At 41.9% G+C, this 23,663-nt stretch overlaps 1 protein-coding gene and 1 long non-coding RNA gene across 4 annotated transcripts in view; one reads left to right on the top strand and one right to left on the bottom strand.

Moving 5' to 3' along the window:
* Window positions 1–16,784, bottom strand: part of LOC141370165 (uncharacterized) — a 40,874-nt gene extending 24,090 nt beyond the window's left edge. Inside the window, exons 1-4 of one of the 2 annotated variants that reach the window (XR_012373989.1) lie at window positions 16,613–16,784; window positions 14,973–15,065; window positions 14,135–14,219; window positions 11,822–11,891 (exon numbers count right to left, since the gene is read on the bottom strand). This is a non-coding gene — a long non-coding RNA (uncharacterized lncRNA). Of the gene's footprint in view, window positions 1–11,821; window positions 11,892–14,134; window positions 14,220–14,972; window positions 15,066–16,612 lie in introns of those variants that run through there. The other variant, XR_012373990.1, reaches the window with a different exon arrangement.
* The window catches only part of GRIN2B (glutamate ionotropic receptor NMDA type subunit 2B), a 413,013-nt gene continuing 405,623 nt past the window's right edge, over window positions 16,274–23,663 (top strand). The window contains exons 1-2 of one of the 2 annotated variants that reach the window (XM_025879804.2): window positions 16,274–16,516; window positions 17,507–17,935. The gene's annotated coding sequence lies outside the window, so the exon portion shown is untranslated. Of the gene's footprint in view, window positions 16,517–17,032; window positions 17,151–17,506; window positions 17,936–23,663 lie in introns of those variants that run through there. The other variant, XM_073877947.1, reaches the window with a different exon arrangement.

A 23,663-nucleotide genomic window follows, 5' to 3' on the forward strand; every position in this document is an offset into this window, starting at 1 on the left:
GTGATCCTGTAGTTGTTTCTCTCTCTTTTTCTCAGCCTCTTTATTTTCCATCATTTGGTCTTCTATATCGCTGATTCTCTCTTCTGCCTCATTTATCCTAGCAGTTAGTGCCCCCATTTTTGATTGCTCCTCATTAATAGCCTTTTTGATTTCAACTTGGTTAGATTTTAGTTTTTTTATTTCTCCAGAAAGGGTTTCTCTAATAACTTCCATGCTTTTTTCAAGCCCAGCTAGTATCTTTAAAGTCATGATTCTGAACTCTAGGGCCAACATCATATTAATGTCCATATTGAGTAGGTCCCTGGCTGAAGGTACTACCTCTTGTTCGTTTTGCTGAGGTGATTTTTTCCATCTTGTCATTTTGTCCAGAGGAGAATAGATGAATGAGAGAACAAAATGTTAACAGGTTAACAATGTCCCCAGTAAATATACTCTATATTTCTAAATCAGAAAATACCTGAAACCAGGGGAAAAGAAAGGGAAAGAAAGAAAAAAGAAAGAGGAAAAAAAAAAGAAAAAGATAAAGATAAAAACAAAAATGGAACAATGCAAAAAAAACAGAATATGATCAAATATGATCAGGCTAGTGCATAGGTCAGTGCCACACACTAGATTTTGGGCATATTTTGGTCTGTTAGAAAAAAGTGCCTCCTAAAATTTTAAAGGAAGAAAGACTTATATATGTACAAAATAAGGGTTGATACAATGAAGGTAGGGAAGATGACTGTAAAGATGAAAATTATAAAAGATTTTATAAAAGGAATTGATAAGATAAGAAGTTGTTTGAATAAAGAAAGAAGATTAAAAAAAAAGAAAAGAAAAAAAAAGGGAGAGAATGTGATCAGGCAGGAGACTAGAACAAAGCCATATACTAGTGATTTAGGGTATGTTTTGATCTGTTAGAAGAAATGGTATCTCAAAATTTTAAAGAGAGAACAACTTACATATATATATGCCAAAAATAAGGGTAACTACTATGAAGGGATAGAATATGACTCTAAAAATGAAAAATAAAAAATGTTTTTTAAAAAAGGGATTGATAAGATGTTGGTTGAAAAAGGGAAAAAGAAAAATTAAAAAAAAAGTTAAAAAAATTAACTTTGAAAAACTAATGAATCATGGTAAAAAAAGCCATGAATTCTATGTGCAGTATTCCCCTAGCGCTGGAGTTCTCCCGTTCTCTTTGATCAGTAAACTTGGTCTTAGCTTGCTAGTTGTTCGAGCTGATCTTCTGGGGGAGGAGCCTGTTGCCGTGGTTCCCAAATGTCTTTACCGGAGGCAGAATTGCCCTGCCCTTGTCGGTCAGGGCTAAGCAAGCTGCTTGGGTTTGCTCTCAGGAGCTTTTGTTCCCTGCAAGCTCTTGGCATAGCTTTGGAGGACGAGGGTGAAAATGGTGGCCTCCCAATCTCCCCCCAGAGGAGCTGAGAACTTGGGGCCCCACTCCTCAGTGCGCCCCCAGAGAAAAGCAGTCACTCCCGTCTCCCTGGTCTCTGGCCACACTCTGTGCTCACCCGGCCTGTGACTGAGCGTTTCTATCTCTGGCACCCGACCCCGTGAGGAGTCTCCAAACCCAGCAGATCCCTGTGGTGCACTCCCGCGCCGCTCCTCCTGGGGGAGGAAGGGGAGTCTCCCTGGAGCAGCCACTTGTTGGGTCCCTGCTAGTGGAGCAGTGGCCTGACTGGGCCGCGGATCACAGTTTATGGCCACCCTGAGCTGAGAGCCTGCTCCTCGGCTCCGTCTCTGCAGCCGGCTTCCCCGCTCTGATACCTGGGAGCTCTGCTGCACTCAAGCACCCCGGTTTTTCTGTGACCCTGAGGGTCCTGAGACCACACTGTCCCGCGAGGGTTCCACCCCCGGTTTAGCCACTGGAGCGACGTCCCTCAGCAGAGCTGACTTCTAACAGTTCCAGTTTTGTGCTCCGCGGCTCTATCACTTGCCAGCAGCGGCCGGCGGAGGCCCCTCCCCCGCCGTCTATCCTACCGAATATCGCCTCCGATTCACTTCTCCGCATGTCCTACCTTCCAGAAAGTGGTCACTTCTCTGTTCAGAGAGTTGTTGCTACTCTCTTCTTCGATCTCCTGTTGAGTTCATAGGTGTTCAGAGTGGTTTGATCCCTATTCAGCTGAATTCCTGAGACCAGACGAAATCCAGGTCTCCTACTCCTCCGCCATCTTGCTCCGCCCCCCTTAAAATATTTTTAACAGAAAAATCTTCAAAATTAAGATTTTATGCTGGGGAAATATACAAAATAAGTGTGATGAATATAATTTGAATATACAAATGTAAAGAGAAAAATTATAGATGAATAAAGCTAATATTTCTTTTCCACAGAATAATTAGCCAAAGAAGAAGAACAAACCATTTGCACACAAGAAAGAATGAACAATAAATCAATAAGCTTGTTCATAGCTATACAAAAATACATTAAAGGAGATGATCCTTCTTATATGTTATATAAAAAATATGAATAAAATAATAAAAACCAAGTATTTGGGGTAGTAGAGAAAGAACTACAAGTAAGATTTTACAAACTTGTAAAACCTTCGTAGAAAAAAATTGGAAATGAAAACAGTAAATATGATAGTACTCAATGATCAATAATCCCACTTTCGGGAATGCAGCCCAAGTAAATATTTCTAAGAGGAAAAAAAAAGTATTTTTTTCCAGATGTTTATTGCAAATTATTCATCATATTAAAAAACTGGAAACAAAATTTAAGGGATGGATTAGCAAATTACAACCTTTATCTTGATAAATGTGTGACCTATGTGGATACGTAGGAAATTATATAAAAAGTAGATTTAAGTAAATAAAATACACAAGTACCATCACATATTTACAACTACATAAAATTTAAATATAGACATATGCACCTGTAAAAGATTGGAAAAAATGACATAGCTAGTTTTAATATTAAGTTAGGCTGGAGTTCTTTAAATACAAAATTAACTAAAAATATTAATCCAGAAAAAAAGATTTTTGAATCTTTATTAGTTGTTTTAAATTTAAGTTCCTTTCAAATTAAATGGGATGGTCAATCATTTTTAGGGGACAGAGAGCAAGATAAGACATAAAAATGAATGTCATATTTAACCAAATTCTGAGAGTCTTAGTGTAAGGGGTAAATGTACACCCTTAAAACAACTCAGAAAATCTATAGTGGGTAGCATGTGTCTTTGGAAGGTCTTAATTAAGCTAACCATTGTTGTGTATGCAATAATGTTAGTTAATTGTTCTTCCCTGTTCTTCTTTTAGATGTGGCATCATTGGACAGTTGTTAAGGTTTTAGTTCTGACATTTATCATGCTATCAAAACGATTTCAATGTAGAGGAAAACCTTATTAATTTTAACCTTACTAAGTTGAAATTTGTGATAATTTAGGCAAGATGTGTTTCAGTTCTCTATGTATTAGCATCATACTGACTAGTTTACTAGATCAGGCAAACTCTCCTGTGGCAAGATTTCTCAGGGACAACAGAGAGATTCTGGAAACCACTCTTCCCCAATCTTCCTTGTCTCTTGTCTGTCCACATGAACTGTCTCTGTTTGAAATTTACCTGTTTTACCTAAGGATTTGTTATCAACCAACACAAAAATATCCCTGGGGGAAATGCTCTAAACCAGAGGTCACAGTCCAGATACTGCCAAGAAGTTGTGTTTTGTTCGGTCCATAGCAGTGTTTGTGTTTCCCCTCAGAATTTGAAAGCCTTTTGACAGAACATACACTTTCCAGTTCACTGTAGCTCCCACCATCCCTACACCTGGCTACTTCATGCATTTGAATTCACCACTTTAGCTGTGAAGATACTCTCAGAAAACCATCTCAAAACATTCCACATTTCTTTCTTCACTGTTCTCCAGAAGAGTATTTCCTATCAGAAGTGTTTATTGCCACGTATTTTCTGCTGCTTTGCTTATGTTTATTAACATTTCATGGGTACAGTCTGGGTTCTTCATTCCACTGCAATTGCTTGAGGGCAGGGATAAGTATTAAATAATTCTGTATCTTCACAGTGCCTAGTAGAATGCCTTTAGTCTAGGTGCTCTGTGGCTATTGAACGACTGGCTGAGAGATAATTGAGGGTAAATAAAGAGCCTCACATCAGATAGAATGATACTATTCATGTTGTCCTGTAAAGCTTGCAAAGCATATGGATTATGTCATTTGAGCTTTCCAATCTCCTTGGACAGGAATGGGAGTGGTGACAGGGAACAGGGCGTGAACACCCTGGATTCTGAGAATGGAGGTAGAAATTAGGATCTGTAATATGCTTATCCAAATACATTTCAAACTAGTGCTTTCACCCCAACTTTGAATTTTAAGACCCAAATGTCTAATTATTGCTAAGTTACAAGAAGCTGCTGTACAGTGATATTTATGGCTCTACTCTCTCTAGAAAGAATTGCACTAGACAGAATTGTCCCTGCCCCAAGCAGTTAGGCTTGGCCATGGGATTAGTTCTGATTGGTGGGTTGTGGGCAGGAATGAGATGCATCTCTTTCCTTAGGGACAAAACATTTGACTGCCAATTCAAGAAATGCAATCCCTCTCCTTCCTTATGGCTGCTATCCTGGTAGCCCATGTTGCTGTGGACGTGACCTAGGACTGAGGCAACAGAAAATGTTCTCTCGACACAGGGAGAACTATGCCTTGGAGGTTGGCTAGAATCTGCAGGATTTGGAGAGTGTGAGAAGTAATCTTTTCTTGTGTTAAGGATCTGTTGTTTCGGGGCTCTTCCCTGCAGCGTAACCTTGACTATCCTGATGAACGGTTCTTGGGACTGGGGTTGGGTATGTTGGAGGAGCCATTACTGACTGATTCCAGAGTGTGGTTGTCAAGAGTGTGGCCCCAAAGCCCGATTGTCCGTGTTTCTATCCAAGCATCATTGCTAGTTCTTGAATGTCTCAGTTCCTCAGGTTTCTTAGCAATAATACAGGATAATAACAGCACCTAGTTCATAGGGCTGTTGTGTGGATGAGTGAATTGCTTAAGGCAAAGCACTAAGAACAGTACTCAGTGAGAGTTATTATTAATATTATCACTAGTCAGAAAACCTCCTAAGATGATAACTCAACTCTTGTGTCTGGTTTCTTACCACCAAATCGGCTTTTCCTCTGTCTCCTATCATAGGGACATCACAACACTTCAGTTAGTCATGCTCAAAAATGTGGCATCTTCTTATCATGCTCTATCACCAGCCATATTCAGCCAGTTGCTGGCAGTTTTATTTTGGCAATATAAATAAATAAATACAACTGTATAATTTTAAGATAGCTTAAAAATCTTAAAATATATCCTCTTTTCTCCTTGCCACCATCATAATTCATTAGCACTACCTAGAGGATAGCAATAGCCTCCTAATTTGTCTGCCTGCATCCAATATTTGGGAAGCAGAATGATCATTGTAGAAAGAGGATACAACCTGACCTTCCTGTCATACAACCTGACCTTGAACCCCAGCTCTATCTCTTGCCAGCTGTGTGATTTGGGGAAAGTTACTTAATGTCATTATGTCTTTTTCTTCATCTATACAAAGGGATACCTATAATTACTTCATAGGATTTTTGAGACATTATATGAGATAATTAAGGTAAAGCACTCAGTACATAATAGGGGATCAATCATTCTTAATTTGATTCCTTTTTCTCCATTGCATTTAGCCCAAATTGTTGCCAATATTATTTTCCAAAAGTCTAGGCCAGATCAAATTCCTCTCTTCCTCAGAACCATAGAGTGTGAAATAAAATGCAGACTCCTTAATATAGAATTCAAGGGCCTCCAGAAGCTGCCTCCATACTTTTACTACATTCCTCTTTGGCATTGCGTTCCATCGCTTGCTATTACTTGAACATGATTCTGAGATTCTGCCTGTGCTTTCCCTTCAGCTTAGAATGGTCTAGCTCCTTGGTGATTATAGTTAATAATACTGTATTGTATTCTTGAAAGTTGCTAAGAGAGTAGATCTTTAAAGTTCTCATCACTAGAAAAATATCATAACTATGTGTGGGGATGGGTGTCAACTAGACTTTCTGTGGTGAACATTTTGCAATTTATACAAATATCAAGTCCAGTTATACACTTGAAATTAATATCCTGTTATATGTCAATTACATCTAAAAAACAGCCTATTCCTTCTAAGTTCAGAACTAATGCCACATCCTCTGAGGTGTAAGATTTCCTTCATCCCTCTGTATATCAGTTAGTTATTGCCATAAAATTGCTGCACCATGTGCCACACTAAAACTTGGTGGCTTAGAACATCAAGCACTCATTCCCACAGATCTAAGGGTTGGCTGAAGATGGAAGTAGGCTGGGCTCAGTTAGGGTGTCTAGTTTTGTTCTGCCTGTCTCTTCTTTCCTATTAGGACAAGCATGTTAGCCTAGACATGTTCTTCTCATGGCAATAGTAGAGGTTTCAGAGCTCAAGCAAAAATATGTAGGCTTCTTGACACCTGCCTATGGAGTTGATACTCCATCAATTTTGCCTCATTCTGTTGGTTAAAGGAAGTCACATTGCCAAACCCAAAGTCAAGGTGCTCTCCCACAATGAAAGGGCACTGCAGGGTTACCTGGCAAAGGGTGTGGTTATGGGAAGAGATGAAAAATTGGGGCCACTGAAACAATCTTCCACACTCTATTGGAATGAATGGGTCTTACTTCTGGGGTCCTAGCATCTTTACTTCTGTCTTTATTATAGGGATTAAATAGTTCTGCATTGATTGTTTCTTTGTTTACATACTATTTTCCTTGTTTTAAACTTCTGGGAAGCAGGGGTGTGTTTGACTTATTCTAGTTTTTCCAACAGTACTTAGCATCCTGCTTTATACATAATCAGTGTTTGGTTAATGTTTTTCAAATTAGTATTTTAAAATTTGGACTAAACTAGCTAACTAACTTAAAGATGTGTTTTAGCATTTTGTAAAAGGAAATTTATGAAGCGGTTTTGTTCAAAAAAGAAGAAATTCAGATATTGCTCCTAAATGGAGGCTAAAGGGTTTTTTTTCTCTACAGAGTCACTAAATTATATATGAATCGGTTCTCACAGCAATCTACCAATGGATAAAAGAAAAAATTTTGCAAAGAAGGAAATTTGGAAGGGTTTATGAAATGTGTTAGTAAACATGGATGCAGAGGAAGAGGTGTTTGTAAGATGTGAGAGAATATACATTCTGAAGTTTTAAAAATGGGCATAATAATTTTTACAGGTTAAGAATAAGGACATTGTATAACTGTGGCTTGCCAAAAATAATCATCAAAAAAGCATTTATTAGTATTCACTGATGATCGGTTGTTACATTGGAGATGGTAAAATGGTGATCCTCTAATTCTATTATTCCTTAAGCATTTATTAACTAGAATATTTGTAAAGAAGAGCTTTTCTTCCCTCTCCCCACCACCAATTTCCTTCAAGTCCACAGGGACTAATGGAGTCTTTTTTATTCAACGTCTCATAATCAATATGGTCATTATTCTTTTTCAAGCTAAAATTGCCCCAAATTTGGCCAGTGGGAGATCCTTTAACCTGGATCATATGTTCTTTTGACATGTCCCAATTAGTTTTAGAGCACTTCCTTGCTTTCAGGCTAAACAAGATGTTCTGGGCTCACCTTGTATTTTCCCTGACTCCACCCAGAATCAAGGATTCCTTGTTCCTTTCCCTGGAGAATGGTGTTTAGAAACCAGGATCTGGATATCGGGTGTGCTCATTGTTACTGTGAAGTCATTGTTTTTAGGTCCTTTTAGTGGACAGAACTTATATATAAATTTTTTATTTCTGTCCATAATTGTTGCACTAATACCTTTACCAACAACAATCTATTCAGAGTTTAAGATTTCTTTTTAATACTCTTTGTCCTTAAGTTATTAGGAAACAGGAACGTGGGAGCACGGTGTTAAATTATCACCCAGTGGATTACTTAGTAATTACAAAGAGAAAATATACCTTTACAATTGAGAGATCTGGTGGATACCCCCAAATCAATGATCAAATTTGCCATTATCAATAATGGGACACACTGGCATTATGTACCTCCTGATAATTTAATGCATTGGAGAAATTCACAATATTACCTTGCCAGAAATGTTTATCCTTAATTTATTCATGAGGAAAAGAATCAAACAATTCTAGATTGTGAAGATTTCTGTTAGCTAATTTTGGCCCAATCTCTCCAAAAATGTCAGTGTCACGAAAGACAAAATAAGATGGAGGAACTATTCTAGATTAAAAGAGACTTAAGAGGCAGGATAACTAAACCTAATAAGGGACATTTATGGGACAATTGTAGACTCTGAATATTGATTTAAGTATAATTATGATCAATGCGTATTGGAGGATATGAAGGAAGGGAGTGTGCATATATGTGATACATTAGTTTTTGTTTTTATTTGTGAGAGACAAACTTTTATCTTCCATAGTAGGATGTCAATAAACAATGAAGAGTAGCAATGTAAGTGTGTCATTTTGAACTGTGAGGGTGAGAGCCGGCAGTTTGAATGAAGATCACTGAGGGGTGCCTGTGTGGCTCAGTGGGTTAAGGGTCGGACCTTTGATCTCATCTCAGGTCATGGTCTCAGGGTCCTGAGTTCAAGCGCTGTGTTGGGCTCCACGCTGGGCAAGAAACCTGCTTTAAAAAAAAAAAAAAAGTTGATAGTGGTGCCTTTAGGGAGGGGGAGGGGAGGGGGAGGTCAAAGGACACTGCTACTGAACAACTTGATTATTTTAAACTTTGCTCACACAACTTTGATGAAACTAAAATCTAAATTTAAAAAGAAAATAAATCTCAATTTAAAAAACAAAATGAAAAAATGAGTGCACGTGATGAAGAGCTACAGGGGTGAGGGAGGTTGGGGCCAGACTGTGAAGGAACCTGTGTGTAGAAAGGGAGTTTGAACTAAACTCCACTAGTGGGGAGCCTGTTGAGTGTTCAAGCAGGGTCATGGTGATGTAGCTCCTATAAAGATCGAGAAAATCCTTCTTCGAATACCTACTGATTTCATCCTTAGGGTCTGCTTAGAAGTTATTCATTTATTCATTTAGGCAATGTGCTGGGTGTCGGGAGGGTTGCAGTGAACAAAATGGACCAGCCCCCTGCCCTGGCGGTGCTTACTTTATGTACTGCTCAGGCTGATGTGTAGATTTGGGACATGTGAGGAATAATCACCCCTTGCCTCAGATTGGCACCTCAGAATTCTTTCAAAATGCTACTGTGTGTGTGTGTGTGTGTGTGTGTGCATGCACATGCTCTCCAATGGAATCCAGCTTAATTCACACAATTTCATATTCATTTTGCAGGACCAATGTCCCCACAAGTGATTGTCAGACACCTCTGTGACTCTGTGTTCTCTCAACAGCCTGCCCGTGTCTCCCTGCTGGCTCTTCTTTCTTGTACTTAAGGCAGGAGATCCCTATGCTTTGTCCTGATGTCCTTTAACTGGGGTCTGCATAAGATCCCTTGGCTGTGAATGGGAAAGGTGATGGGAGCAGAGGGACCATCAGAAGTGGGCAGAAATCACCATCAATAAAAGCTACTCCAGAAGATAAAAGAACTCTGAAGGGGGTATGAAGAAGAGGGGGTACCTCCCTAGAGGATGATGGCATGACTGCTCCAGGACCCACACAGAAAGAGGCAGGTTCTAAAATGGAAAGACAATATTGGGGGAATGGATACCTGGATCACAAAGAAAACTGTTAGAAAATTTCAGAGAAAGACATGAAGTGATGAGAGAGAAGGGAACCTGTGAGAGGAGAGATACAGAATTTATCTCCATTTTGTTTTATCACTTGCATCATTATCTGACTGCCTCTGGTAATAAGATGTTTGAAAATGCCTCCAGATACGGATGGGATCTCTCATCCATATTGTCTGTAGTAAAAGAAATTAGGGCATATTTCTCAAGAAGCTTGATCAATCTGATAATGAAACACCGGGAGTGCATCTTCTCTACGTCATAATGGTGAGACTAGAGGCCATTTTCCCCCTTAAAGTATTTAGATGGAAAAAAAAGAAGGAAAAAAACCACACAAAACCTACTCAGCTGGATAAAATCAAGATTCTAAAGGATTTCTTAAAAAACAAACAAACAAGCAAACAAACTAAAAAACCAAAAAACAACAGCTAGGTAGGTCAGAAAAAGTGTTGTCATATCCTTGCTATATTGAAGGAGGAGAAAAAGCCAGTAAGTCAGTGCCAACTCTAACTGTGCTTAACTGGGGGGTTATTTCCACTCAGGGTGTGTTCTTGCAGGAGTTGAGTGATGCTAGAAACAACACTGTGCAAATTTTTCTCTTTATCACAAAAAACTTACTATCACATCACAACTTCCATCCACTTTCTAGATCCAATCATTCTTTTCTCTTCAAGTCTTATTTATTCTTCTCTTCTTTCTCTCCTCCCTTCAGCCCCCATTGTATATTTTGGAAAAGAAAAGGGACCATGTAGGGAAGGATTAAAGAAATGTTTCTCTGCATATACAATGTGAGTGTGTAGAAGTATATTGTTACAGTGTACACAACAGGCTCAAGAAAATGCAGTGGGTAATGAAGACTTTTTTAATTGTTGGAGCCGAAAGGCAGGTCTTCAGGCGGGGGGATGAAGGTTGTTTAACTATCCCTTTGCAAAAAGACTGCCTGGGTTGAATAATTAATATCATTATGATAAGAACAAAATAGAGATTCTTTTAAAAGAGTAATGATGGTAGAATCAGGATCTTAGTATGCTTGTGAGAGTTATTAAAATTGAATGCTCTGTGTTTCCTGTACACTCCAGGAATTGCAAGCAAAAGAAGATGGATTGGATTCAGCAGAAGGCATTAATATGCATGTTGTCAACTGAGCCTTTAACGAATTATTTTTTCAAAGATAACATTCGAATATTTTCTCTAGAAACTAGGAAGCCTGTTTTACATTAGGTAACGAGCAGAGGCAGACTGACTTTGAAGCTAATGCAACTTCCGATTCCCAGCCTCTCACTTGGGGCCCTTTTTTCTAAGGCTGTGGGAGAGGCCCTAATAATGTGTCCAAATGTTTTAGTAAAATTTGCAAAAGTAGTATATTTTAATTGCAATCATTTAAGATTGCTGTCTCTTTCCACTCCAACTTTCTCTGATTACCTCTTATACTGGGTGTCATTGGAGTGGCAGTGAGTATTTTTAAGATGAAGCTAAGTGGAGGCTGAGATGGGAATAATTTAATTTGGGTTCAGTGAGATATATTTATACGGCTTGCCATCAGTTTCCTATAGAGTTAAGTTATTGCCAGCTTTCTCAAAGAAGGAAAAGCTTCCAGGAAAACTCCATCAGCCCCCTGTGCCTCCTTACCCCGCACTATGACATGAAGTCTCAGAGAACATGTGCTCAGTGCCTCATCCCCTTACCTGAAGCTGTAGTCTGCTTTTGTATTCCATAACGCTTTTTTTTTTGCCCTTTCAGATTTGTCTCACAAATAGAATATTTGACAACTTAGAATTTTCTTTAAAGAATCAAAGTATAATGCTTCCCACTAGAAAGCTTCTCCTGCTTTGTAAGATGAGTATATCAACATTAAGTTTCTAGAATTTTTCATAGGCTGGGAAGGGAAACCCGAACATGGATTTTAAAAAGTTTCTTTAAGAGTTGATAAAGTTTGAGTTTGTTGCCACTTTATCTGAAGTTTGGAAAGACACTTTGGGACATTTTAATAAAACAAGTAAGAAATTACAGACCGCTGTTTGGGCCATAGTTGAAGAGTTCTTTATTTTATACATTTATTTATTGAAGAACTAAGAGAAAATTCATATAATAATTAATGCATATGAAATAAAAAATGACAAAAAGATTAGCACTTACATCAGTAGAAATCAACCTGATATTAAGAAGCAAATTGCAACATTTTTTTTTCAAATCATACCACAACTGTAAGAAGAAAAGAGAAATTTTGAGTAATGAATAGGCTCCTGGATTGTTTGATAATTCAGTTATAGAAGAGGAGTGAACCAAATGAACACACTGGAGAAAGATTTAAATTTCTAGCTGGTTTGAGACAAAACACTAACATTGTTGAAGATAATGCAAAACTTGTAATACACTGCAAACTGGTTAATGAGTGGCATCAAATCAAGGGATATTTAATATTAACCACTGTACACGAAAACTTGAAATCCTTGAAACCGTTCAACTTCTATATAAAAGAAATTTGATAAAGGTTTTCTCTAATTTGACAGCGATTCTGAAAAACACATATTGCACTACTACCAATAAGAAATTTTTCTAAATGGTTAATAATGAAAAACAATTTTTGAGCAACCATGGTAAAGGGTAGACTTGATTCTTTCTGTTATTTTCATATAAATGATATTATAAATCATAATGTGAAGAATACAAAGTAAAAAAATATAGAAAAGCAAATATAGAACATTCAGGCAATAACTAATAAAATTGTAATAATGACATATTGACAAATTTTTTGTGGCATTAATAAATATCAAAGAATTTTTTATTTCTTGTGATTTATTTTCTTGTTTTAAGTAAATCTTCACTTCCACATCAAAATTTCTACTCTTTCCTTAAAGAGGAACCCCAAATTGTAAACCTCAGGCCTTACCCTGTGGTATCGTTGCTTGATATGAAAGATGTTGTGAGATAAATATATCCCCCCACCTCCTGCTTTTATTTATTTATTTATGGATTTATGGATTTATTTATTGCTGGACAAAGCATGGGCTTTGCATCTGGTGACTGGGCCATGGACAAGAGTGTTTGCATCTCTTGGGATCCTCTCTTTTGGTCAAGAGAGCTGGCAGAATACCTCCATGTTTCATTAGCAGCCTCAGGCAAGAGCTTTTCCTTCAATAAATGATGCTGTGAAATATAATCCAACATCTTGTCTTTTTAGAACATTGCTTTTTGTGCTTCCTGACTAGGAGTTAGGAAATGCATATTTGCAATGTTGAGAAATAGCGTTCCAAATTTCATGAATCTGGATGATCCTTGAAAACAGTTTTATTGAAAGGCTTGTGGTCCTTAGAGGCAAAGGTCATTCATGAGAAGTGCCAGGGAATGACAGGGAGTCTGAGAAATAAGGAGAGAGGTCTTCTCCCATTGAATGGACAATGGGCAATGAATACCATGGAGAAGAGATGCCACCTTCCATTCACAGGCTGCATGGTTCCTAGAATTAGATCTTCCAGAGCCAGAGTCAGCAAGACTGCTTGGGAAAGCGGTTTCTAATAGTCATTAATAAAACCCCAAACAAACCAAAACTTTAATATTTATTGAGGCCTAACCACATGTCTGGAACTGTGCCACTGTTAGAGGAGGTGATTGGGAGGAAGTGACAGCCAGTTGACCCACAAGCTGGATCTGGGCAACTGGAAGCTCCTTACCCCCTGCTCTGTTCTTGGAATGTGCATTCTACCCATTGTTCTCACCCTAGGAGCTACTTCAAGGATACAGCTTTGAGAGACTAATGGGTTGAGACCATCTGGACTATGTACATGACTGAACCCCATGAAGGCCTCTATTTAAACTCTTAAGATTCTGGTGGGCAGGTGTTGAGATCCATTTATCTTGTGGCTGCCCAAGACAAGCCTCCTGGTAAGTTGTCTTGCTTATTAAAACTGCCACCCACCAATCCGGAGTGAGCTGTCTCTTTCTTCAGTCTTTCCTTGCTCTCTGTGTACACGGACCAATTTAGAATTTCACCAGGGGAACTCTTGAGGTTGCTAACCAACAGTCAGGTGCTGGGAAGAGATGGATCATGTAGATGTTGGTCTAGCTCCTTAAGTAGTTAAACAAGTAATTGGAAAGTTAGGGAGATATACATACGTTTACAATTTTAAGTTTAGCCTTATGAAATTGCCTTTTTATTATAGGTCAATACTGGTTATTTCGTGTGATTGGCAGTTTCATATGATTGAATACCAGCAATTTCATATGGTCCAACATAAAGAGCTTATGGCTTTATTATTTTCCTTTTGGGCCAGTTCTTCTTAATGCAAGACCAAATGACCAATTTGGTGTGTGTCATTATCTCTGGTGCCCGCATCACGCATGTCAGTACCATCACCTTGTCATCTGATAACTGATCATACAAATTCCTCTACACATTTCCAAATGCAGGGGGTGGGAGTCAGGGGGATGGTGGGGAGGGGCCATACCTCATTTAAAAACTCTTGCAGTTGTTACAGAAATCAATTCAGGCTTGGTTGACTGAAAATATCCTCAGATGAGGTGGGACTTGAGCTAGAAATTAAAGGGGAGGGTAGACTTTATTAGGGAGAGGGAGACTGAGAATTCATTCTTTCCTCTATACTTGCAAAGGTGAATGGGCTGGAATGGAATTCCTGGGTCCAGAAAGGGAAGAAAAGAAAATAGAGAAGAATGGCCCAATTTTGGTGAAGAGGATTGGGACAGGAAGGGGAAGTTGGGCCCTGAGGGTTTTTTGTTTTTGTTTGTTTTTGTCGTTGCTTTTTAAAGTAGGTTAAAGGTCAACCCTTGAGTGAGTTTGGGTCTTATTCTGAAGGTAATGGCATTCCCGGGAGACTTAAGGAAGTGTTTCAGGAAAGCTCCATGGGGTCCTTGCTCTGCATCTTACACCCCTCCTGGAATCCATGTTCTAACAACTGGAAATCTGCACATAGAGTGGTTTGGGTTGGCTGCTGTGTATCAAGGGGCACAGCAGCTCTGGAGTGGTTCTATAGTTCTCCAAAGAGGTGGAAGTTCAGCCTTATCCTGTCTTAGAAAAACAGTAATACCATTACTGAGAAAGAATAATTTCGGTGTTTGTGTTTCCATATAACGCTTATGCGTTTGTGTGTGCCTTTAAAAATCTTAGATGCAACCATTAAACCTAACCCAAACTAGGAAATATGAAAAGGATTAGGTTCAGATATATTATGACTACTGTCTGGTCTATAGGACCTGATACACATGTATTTGACATAGATCAAAGCCCCAAATTACTAGGTGTCACTACTTCAGACACAGGAGTATTACCTGTGTGTTTCTATGGCTGCTTCTCAGGGACGTTGGTGAGAAGTTCATGATGTTACCAATATGAAAATGCGCCACCACTATAATATGCTGGATCTTTGACGAGACAACGGATCAGAATAAAAATGGTGCATACACGATGATATTAATATTAAAAATAATAATACAGGTGGTGATAAGTGCTATTAAAACAGAAAACAGTTTAAGAGGGAGAGAAAGGAGTGCATGTTTGCGTTTTACAAGAGGGTGGGTTTCTAAATGTCATGAGATGTAGTTTCGTATAAGGATTATTCACCTATCTCATCCTTCTCTCTCATCAAGGTCTTTAAATAACAGGATCTACTTTAATAACAAATGTCAAACTCCTGGAACCTTCACTAGTCGTCAGCAAAGCACACATAGAATCTGTACTATACAATTTAGCCCTTAATTGCGTTTGCCTTTCTTTGTTTCCCATTGTTTTCCCGTCAGCTTCATGGGCTCAAAATAGACCTTAAGCTTCTTGAAGGCAAGAACCCGGCTTTCATAAACCGCGTCCGGCACACGCGCTGCACGTACGAAGCAGAGGCTGATTTATGGAAGAGAGAGCAAGGGTCTTAAATTTCAAACTGCAGCTCCGCCTTTGAGAGGCTTTCCGCAGCCGAGTGCGGCCGCCCACCGGGGGCACTGTCTCTCTCCCCGCACCCCTTAAGCCGCCCTTCCTCATTGCTGTGCCCCACTGCGGCCAGCAGGAGGCGCCACGGACCCAGGTTAAGCCTTTTCCCCCCTTTTCCTACCCCACTTCCCCCAGCACGTGACGTGGGAAGCTGCCTCCGCCGGAGTCTCAGCAATAGGAGTGAGGGGGTGACGGGGTTTGGGGGTGGGGTGGGGTGGGGGGTGTGGAGAAAGAGGGCACGCACGCACACACGCTGGGAGCAGAAACATCCTCCCTAGCTTCGTGGGTTTCTCCTCCCACCAGAGCCAGTATGTGAGAGGTAGGTGTGTGTGCGGGGTGGGGGCCGCACGTTTTTGGGTGTGAGACCCAAATCCAGACCAGGGAACCTGCGATCTCCCGCCCAACCCCCGTCCCCGGTGATTAATACCCATTTTTCTTACTCTCCCCCTCCTCCCCCTCCTCGTCTTCCTCTCCCGCTGCCGCGCGGTTGACTTGCACAGCGTGCCCCCGCCCGCTTCCCCTCCCCCGGCTCCGATCATCACCAACTGGAATCTGGGCTCCTGCCCCTCCCCCCCCCCCTTTTTTTTTTTGAGAAAGGAAGGTTCCCCCCCAACCCCTTTTCAAAAACCACTTCCTTCGGCTTCTTCACCTCTAGGAAATCTCGGGGCTTTGCTCTTATCGAAAGTGTTCGTCAGGGTGATTTTTGATGACCACAGTCCAGAAGTGCTGGCGTCCGAATGCATTTTCTTTGGCTTTGCCAAGAAGAGTCGTGAACTTCAAAACCCCCGACACGGATTATCAATCCTGCTTTGCAGGAAAGGAAAACCCTCAATCCCCGGCCACCCGCCACCCCTCTCCGGAGATTCTGCAATCGCCCAGGCTCTCGGAGTCGGTACGTAAATGTTCGCTTTGGAGTCTCCTGTCAGGGTGTTGGGATTTGGGGGTGTTAGGAAGATAAAGGGTCGAAGCAGTGGAACCGTTAACTAACCTGCTATTGGGTGAAGCTCTTGAATCCGGCAGAACCCGGCACTTGGTAATTTGGACGTGGCTTTTTAAGAAACATATATATATTTTTTACGGTGAAAGGGGAGGGCTCCCTCTGGTCTTTTTTGGGGGGAGGGGGGTGTTAATCCCCTTACCGAACAGAGAGGTTGGGCATCGGTGCCCCGGGCCGGAGCCACGCGCCGCGACCATCCGTCCAATCGACACGTTGCAGGTGAAGCCCCGTGCGCTGCACATCAGCGCGGCGGCGGCGTGAGTGTGCGCGGGGGTGAGTGTGCGCGGGGGTGAGTGTGAGTGCGCGCGCGGGGGCGCGTGCGCGTCGGGGGCGTGTGTGTGCGCGCGCGCGCGTGTCAGTGTGCCCCTTCCAAGAAATGCCCAGTGTGCACCCAGTGCACAATCAGAACCCATTCAGCACAAGCCCGGGGTGGGAGGAGGCGCTACCGCTGGAGGCGATGGGGAGAGCGAGACAGACATGTCGGCAGCAATGCAGATGGGGCTGGGGGCCGCACTTGCTGGCGAGTTAAGTGGGGATTGTGCTTCTGCGTGTGTGCGAGTGTGTGGAGTGTGTGTTGCTCTCTGGTGCCGCTTCTCCCCCCCTTCCTCCTTCGCTCGCTCCCTCCCTCTCCCCTCTTCCATTCAGGTTGGCATTCCCACCTCTCATCCATGCCTGTCCCAGGAATGGTATAGCCAGACCTTTTCTGAATTATTTATAGACCGGTGCCGGCAGTTTTCCATCCCTCTCGTGTGCACTCTGTGGGAAATGCGGGGTTTCCTGCCCCTTTTCCTTAAAACGAATTGATATCTTTTTCGGAATGCATTTTTCTCACCCTCCGGGGAACACTCGAATCAAAAACCCTGACCGCCTCTTTTTCCCCCTTAGGAAGGGGACGCTTTGGGAATGACCATGCTCCACGGAGGGACAGAGCCGGCCCCCAGCTTCTCTACACAGAGCCTCCTCCACTAAAGCTCCAAAAATCAAAAACCGTGATTGCCAGAAGAATCATTAAAAAAATAGCCCAGCCACTAACCTCACATGCAAATGGAATAATTACTCTGGATTCTGCATTGTGAGCTGCTCTCCATATTCTGAATTACCTTTGAATTCAGTCTTTTTTTCTTTGAATTTGCATCTCTTCAAGACACAAGATTAAAACAAAATTCACGCTAAATTGGATTTTAAATTATCTTCCTTTCATTTATCCTTCGTCTTTCTTATGTGGATATGCCAGCGAGAAGAGGAGACTGGACATTCCCAACATGCTCACTCCCTTAATCTGTCCGTCTAGAGGTTTGGCTTCTACAAACCAAGGTAGGGCAAATTCTGTTTTATTTCGTCTCACCTGGGGTAGGGATTCCTTGTTTATCTCTCTCTTCAAATCCCTCAAGTGGAATTTTTGGAAGAAAAGGCGACAAGATAAGAAAATAATGCTGTTTGGGGAAAAAAGGCTTATTACAAAGGGGGAAATCTCCCATGTTATGTCTTTCCCTTCCTCATCAAACAGGTTTCGGGTTTTTGGGAGGCAGTGGGGGTGGATGCATGTGGGAACGGAAGATGTTGGGTAGCATAAGGGTCTATGTACGTAGACATGCATGGGAGACCTGTGTGATTTTTGAGCTAAAGAGCATTTTATTCACCCAGGGCTACAGCTCTGATTTTTATGGGAATCTAGGAAAAAAAAATTTTTTTTTCAGGCTAGCCTTTTCCCCCGTTGCCACTTCCATGCCTGTCTGTCTCCTATTCTCTACCTTCCTAGGAATTTTTTTTTAATGCCCTTTTAAAAAATGAAAATAATGATTACTGTGGTTGTTGCCCTGAAGTCCACTTGCTGTCTAAAGCATTGACACCGGGCCCAGAGATCCCGGGAGGCCTACTGCAGAGGGACAGGTCTAGGTGGGGAATCTGGCTGGTCTAGGAACACCTGGAATTGAAGGGTGCTGCAGGTTAAAAGGACTTCAGTCTTAGGCTTGCAAGGAACGAATTCTGTCAATATTCTTTTAATTGATATATTTTTTCCTGTGCTATTATTTTTGAGCTGTAAATTTCTCCTTCTGTCTACACATCTATTTATACCCACACATCCTCCAAGCAAACTGTTACTTCCACACTCTTGCAAAATGGCTATCTTGCAGAGTTCTAAAATGCTGTGCATGAGGAAGGGGTGCAGAATTCGACACGTGAGTCTTTGTGTTAAACAAAGAGCTGTGCCGTTTGCATGTGTTCGTCTTGTACCTTCAAAAGAGAATGAAGACTTTATTTTTTTTCTCCCTCTCGTCAGTTTTTACAGTATATGAAATGTGGCTAGGCAGTATTTTTTTATGTACTTGAAAAGAGAAATAGCAGGAGAAACGGAAAAGACTTAGCTAATGACTCTTCAGCTAGGCACTCATGCAATGCAAGATAACTCCTGAGGCAATCAGATCATCCACAGGCTGGAGGGCCATGATGGTGAGCTGGTGTGCTCTTCTCCTTGGTCCACTGACCGTACACCCCCAAACTCTAAGGGTACCCAAATGCAGGAATTGGGTTGAGACAAAGATCTTCAAAATCCTGTAGCAGAATCGTGGGCATCGATAGTCTCTCTGAAAGTATTCTCCCCGCAAATCTTTTTTTCTGGCATTTTTAATGACTATACTTTGAAGCAATCCAAAAATACCAAGGGGATGTGGGGGAAGTAGGAGAAGATCTTTGTCCCTCAACATCACACCAGAAGATAGTTCCTCATTGTCCAGAAAGGTTGGATATCATCCACACTCACCCCCCTACCCCTCCGGTTTCGTTCTTTTGAGCCTTTAACTGGTAATCTGTACCCATCTGTACTGTGGGCAGAATGGGAGAATGGGATCCCACTTTGAACCATGTTCTCACCATGTCTACAAATAGCTGAGGTTATCTGGTGTGTGTTCACCTTACAGACACCTGAGCTGGTTCTCCATCTGCTTCTACTCCTTCAAGTGGGAGGATGTATTCTTAATTTTACTTCAAAATAGAACAGAGGTATGGGTGAGAACAGCAACTCCATGTGCACTGCTTTCCTACGTACAGATGAGCAAGGTGAGGTGGGTGTCCTTAGGGCCTATGCCCCTTTTCTCTTTCCTGGTGCCTGCGAGGGTGCCCTATAGGGACGAGGTCCTTCGTCGTATTGGTTGGTGACCAGGTTGACAGCAGGCCTTTGGGCAGAGTCTCAGCCACATTCTCCTAGAATGCTCATGGGATTAAGCCAGGTTCTAGGCCATCCTTAGTTGGCCCTAAAGCTAGACAAAGGACGACAGGTTAAAAGGGGAGGGTGGTGGGGACTGGGTGGTGGGAAAGCTACAAGGAGAAGGGGAGGTGCTTATTAGGATTCAAGGTGGAATCACCATAGTTGGTCTGCACCTTTACCACATCCAAAGCCGTTTTGGAGCCCTGACGAAGCAGGTGTGTCCCGTCCCCGGGAGCAGTCTTGACGAGGCCGTGACTCAGTGGTGTTCTAGGCTGTCTCTGGGCCACTGCTCTCCCTTTCTCTCTCTGTTTTCCCCCCTCATGGCACAAAGAGCTGACTGGGCTCTATTTTGTCTTCTCTCCTTCTGCCACCCCTCCGTACAGTGTGGGTTACCTGAGGAAGAAATGTGTCTGCTGGTGGGAGGAAGAGCAAATTTAATTTCAGTTGAGGAGCCTCCGTGATGTACAATTAAGAAAACAAAATAATAAAAAACACTAATGGGAAATAAAGACTTCTCAGGCAAGCCCGGCTAAGGAGTTTAGATTGGTGATTTGAAGGGAAGCAGAACAACATGGTTGCCTTCTATCCCTGTGTGTTTCAGGTGTAGCAAAGCATGACGGTTCTGGGACCACAGAGCCATGTGGCCACCCAGAGATACCTGTTCACGTGCAAAGAGAGGAGCAGGGTGTGCCCCTCAGTTGTCTCATTTCTTCTCAGCATTGGTTCCATTCCTAGGAAGGCTGTCTGTCGGAAGACTCTTGCTTTGCCACTGCATGTGTGTCGTTTCAGGCAGGGATAGATGCAGAGAAAGCACAGAAGAAATGAGGCAAAATTAAGGGAACGGAGGAGGACCAACACATTTCTCTAGTCACTACTTTGCACACCAAATGCCTTTCTTGTAGGCTGAGTGCGAAGAGCGACTCCCTCTGGTGAAGGGGTGAACGGCAGGTTGATTTTGTATTCCTCTTCACCTCCAGAAGGATGGCTTCGGAACCTTGACCATCTTCTTTGACCTTCATGCGCATGCACCAGCCTTGTGTGAGGAGGGGCAGTGGGCACCTGGGCGGTGGACACACGGACTGAAATTGGTTGGGGGCATGAGTGACGCTGGACAGGGAGAAACGAGACTGAGCTGATTCAGCCCTCGACCATATCATCATTGCCTTGTAAAACATTCTCCCGTCTCCTCCATGAATGTGATGAGCCCCGGATGCAGGGGTTTGCCCCCCTATTTTCGTGTTCAACAATGCGAAGATGAAAGTGATATGTCCACGACTGCTAACAAGTTAAAGCAAAAATGTCATGAATGTTTATGGAGTAGGAAATATAGCAGGCAGGGGAAAGGACGGGTTGTATGTGAAGAAACCGTAGCAAAAAAAATCAGCCTATAAAAGCCAGGGGCAGGAAAGAAGCCAGGGTGGAACTCACCATTCTAAAGGTTGGCAAACGGTTGTTCTGAGTGATAGCCTTTTCTCCTTAATAAGGAAGGCTGGGGCTGACAAAACCACTCATCTCGTGTAACTTGTTGGGGTCAGGAGTGGATACGCTGGAAAGTTAGGTCCTCTTTCCCTCCTGTCATTCTCCAGCCTCCTTAGAAATTCTAGAAATTTCTTCCTTTCAGTAAATTACATTTTCAGTCTCTGGTAGCGTGCATGCAATCAGATACGAGTGTCGTCTCTATAAATAAATATAGATCAAAAAGTGTTACTGATCTAATGAATTGTTCACATCTATTAAAGTGCATCCCCTCTTTGAAACCACAGAAGAAGTCTCTGGGGAGAGTAGATTAGTGGTCGAATTGATACTATCTTTCAGAAGGATGCCGAAACTAGAAGAACCGAATGCAGTCAGGATGAGGGGGAGTGGGCATTAACTCAGAGGAGGTGGGTTTCTAGGGGTGCGCCTGTGGCTGTTAATGGTCTCTCTGTGTCCCTTACACCAAATCCATTGTGTGGATGTGCTCTTGGCATTTTGTGAACCCAGAGAGGTGTGTTTGGGAACCTTTGGTTGGTTCGTGGATGTCCTCCAACTACCTTATTTTTGTCTTTTCACTTTTAGTGCGTGCAGCTGAGGTTGGCAGAGAAGGTTGGCAGGGTGCATATGTTGGCCCTTTGTTGAAATCCTGCCTGACTGCCCCAAGCAGAATGGCCACTCTGCCTTCTGTACATCACCAGGGCTGGTTCATGATCATGACCATACTTTTATCCTAATTTTGTTTTTATGCTCTGTTTCCCAAAGTTTGTGAGCTCCTTGAGGACAGGGAGGGGTATTTATTCATCCTGGAATCATTTGTCCTTAACACAGTGCCTGGCACATAACAGATACTTGAAACAAAAAATACTAGGTAAGTGGAAAGAGGAAGGGAAATATTAATTAACAAATAAGGCTATTTGTTGTTTGTTCTGGTGGGCGTCGGAAGGATTTGAAGGTAAGATGTTAGATGAGATCAAGAAGGTCAGAGCTCCGTGACAGTTTAGAATGCACTTACTCTGACCTTCTCATTTCACAGGTGAAGAAACTGAAACCCAGGGATATTAGGTGATTGGCTTAGGTTGTGCGGCGGCTTGGTGGCAGTGCTCTGTGCACCACACCACTGAACGAGATGCAGAGGTTATCTGCGGATATCAAATGGCTACATTGGCTTTTGTCAAACTTTTTTGTCTATAGGAATCACCTGGGGATCTTGTTAAAAATGGACACTCTGATTCACTAGGTCTGGGGTAGGGCCCGAGATTCTGCACTCCTGACACTCTTCAGTGATGCCGAAGTTGCAGGCCCATGCATTCGGGGTCTACATCGTTCCTGCCCCGAATTCTATGTCATGGTTAACGTTGGCAGCTCCGCATATATGTTCTACTTTTGGAACTTCCAGAATTTCTGATTTTTCTTAGAAAAGATCCGAGAGGAGCCTGTGTATCTAAGGTCACCCATGTCCTCTCTTCTGTCACTCTCCCACCATGTGTGACTTTTTTGCCTCTTCTGCTTTCATCCTCTGTGCATTCTTATTCTGGCCCCTTTCGTCATTGAGTCTTCTCTTTCTCTTGATGTTCTTCTCTAGATAGAGTTTATGTATTTATTAGTGTCTCTTAGTCTCTTTTCTTTCACACTCTATTTCTTTAACTTTATTTTTGTGTCTTTTGCTCCACATTATTCAACAAATGTTTGTTAAGTACCAGTATTTGTCCAACATTGTGTCATGAGAAAGACTTGGCTCTGGTTTGTACCTTCCGGTAGCTCATAATTGAATGGGGGAGAGGTGTGTAAAGAGATTATTATATACTTCGGTACGATCTATGAGGAGGGAAGCCTGGGAAAATGAGATGGGCTTCACGGAGGGGTTGACATTTAAACTGTGTCTTTAAGAATAATTAGGAGTTTTGTAGAAGGAGAGAATGGTCAGTTTAGGAGGATGGAGAGCAGATAGAGAGGCACACTGGTATAAAAGGGCAAGCCTTCTGCTCTTCCTCACCTCCCTTAACCTGGGGAGAAGAGCAACACAGAAATGTGCTGGTTCTTTGATTAGGAATTTCTGATTCCAAACGATGAGGCTAGAGAATAAAGTCAGGGTTTTCTGAAAAGGAAAAAAGGAGAGGCTCTTATTTCTGCTTTTGTTATTCTACAGTTAATGAATCCCACTCCTGTTTATTAGACTCACCTTTAGAATGAGCAAATGATACTATTTTCATCTTAGACGACTGGATTGCAACTAACTTTCTTGATGGCCATTATAAAGAAAGGGACAGCTGTTAGTTGGTTTGTAGCCAGGGAGAGAGCTGGATCCTAGCCCAGGCCAAGCTACTCGAAATGAAGGACCAGCCTAGCCCCATGTGTTTCCAA

This window comes from Callorhinus ursinus, unplaced genomic scaffold (genome assembly GCF_003265705.2).
Source record: "Callorhinus ursinus isolate GAN/ISIS: 27379988/994484 unplaced genomic scaffold, GSC_fseal_2.0 scaffold27, whole genome shotgun sequence".
Taxonomy (NCBI): domain Eukaryota; kingdom Metazoa; phylum Chordata; class Mammalia; order Carnivora; family Otariidae; genus Callorhinus; species Callorhinus ursinus.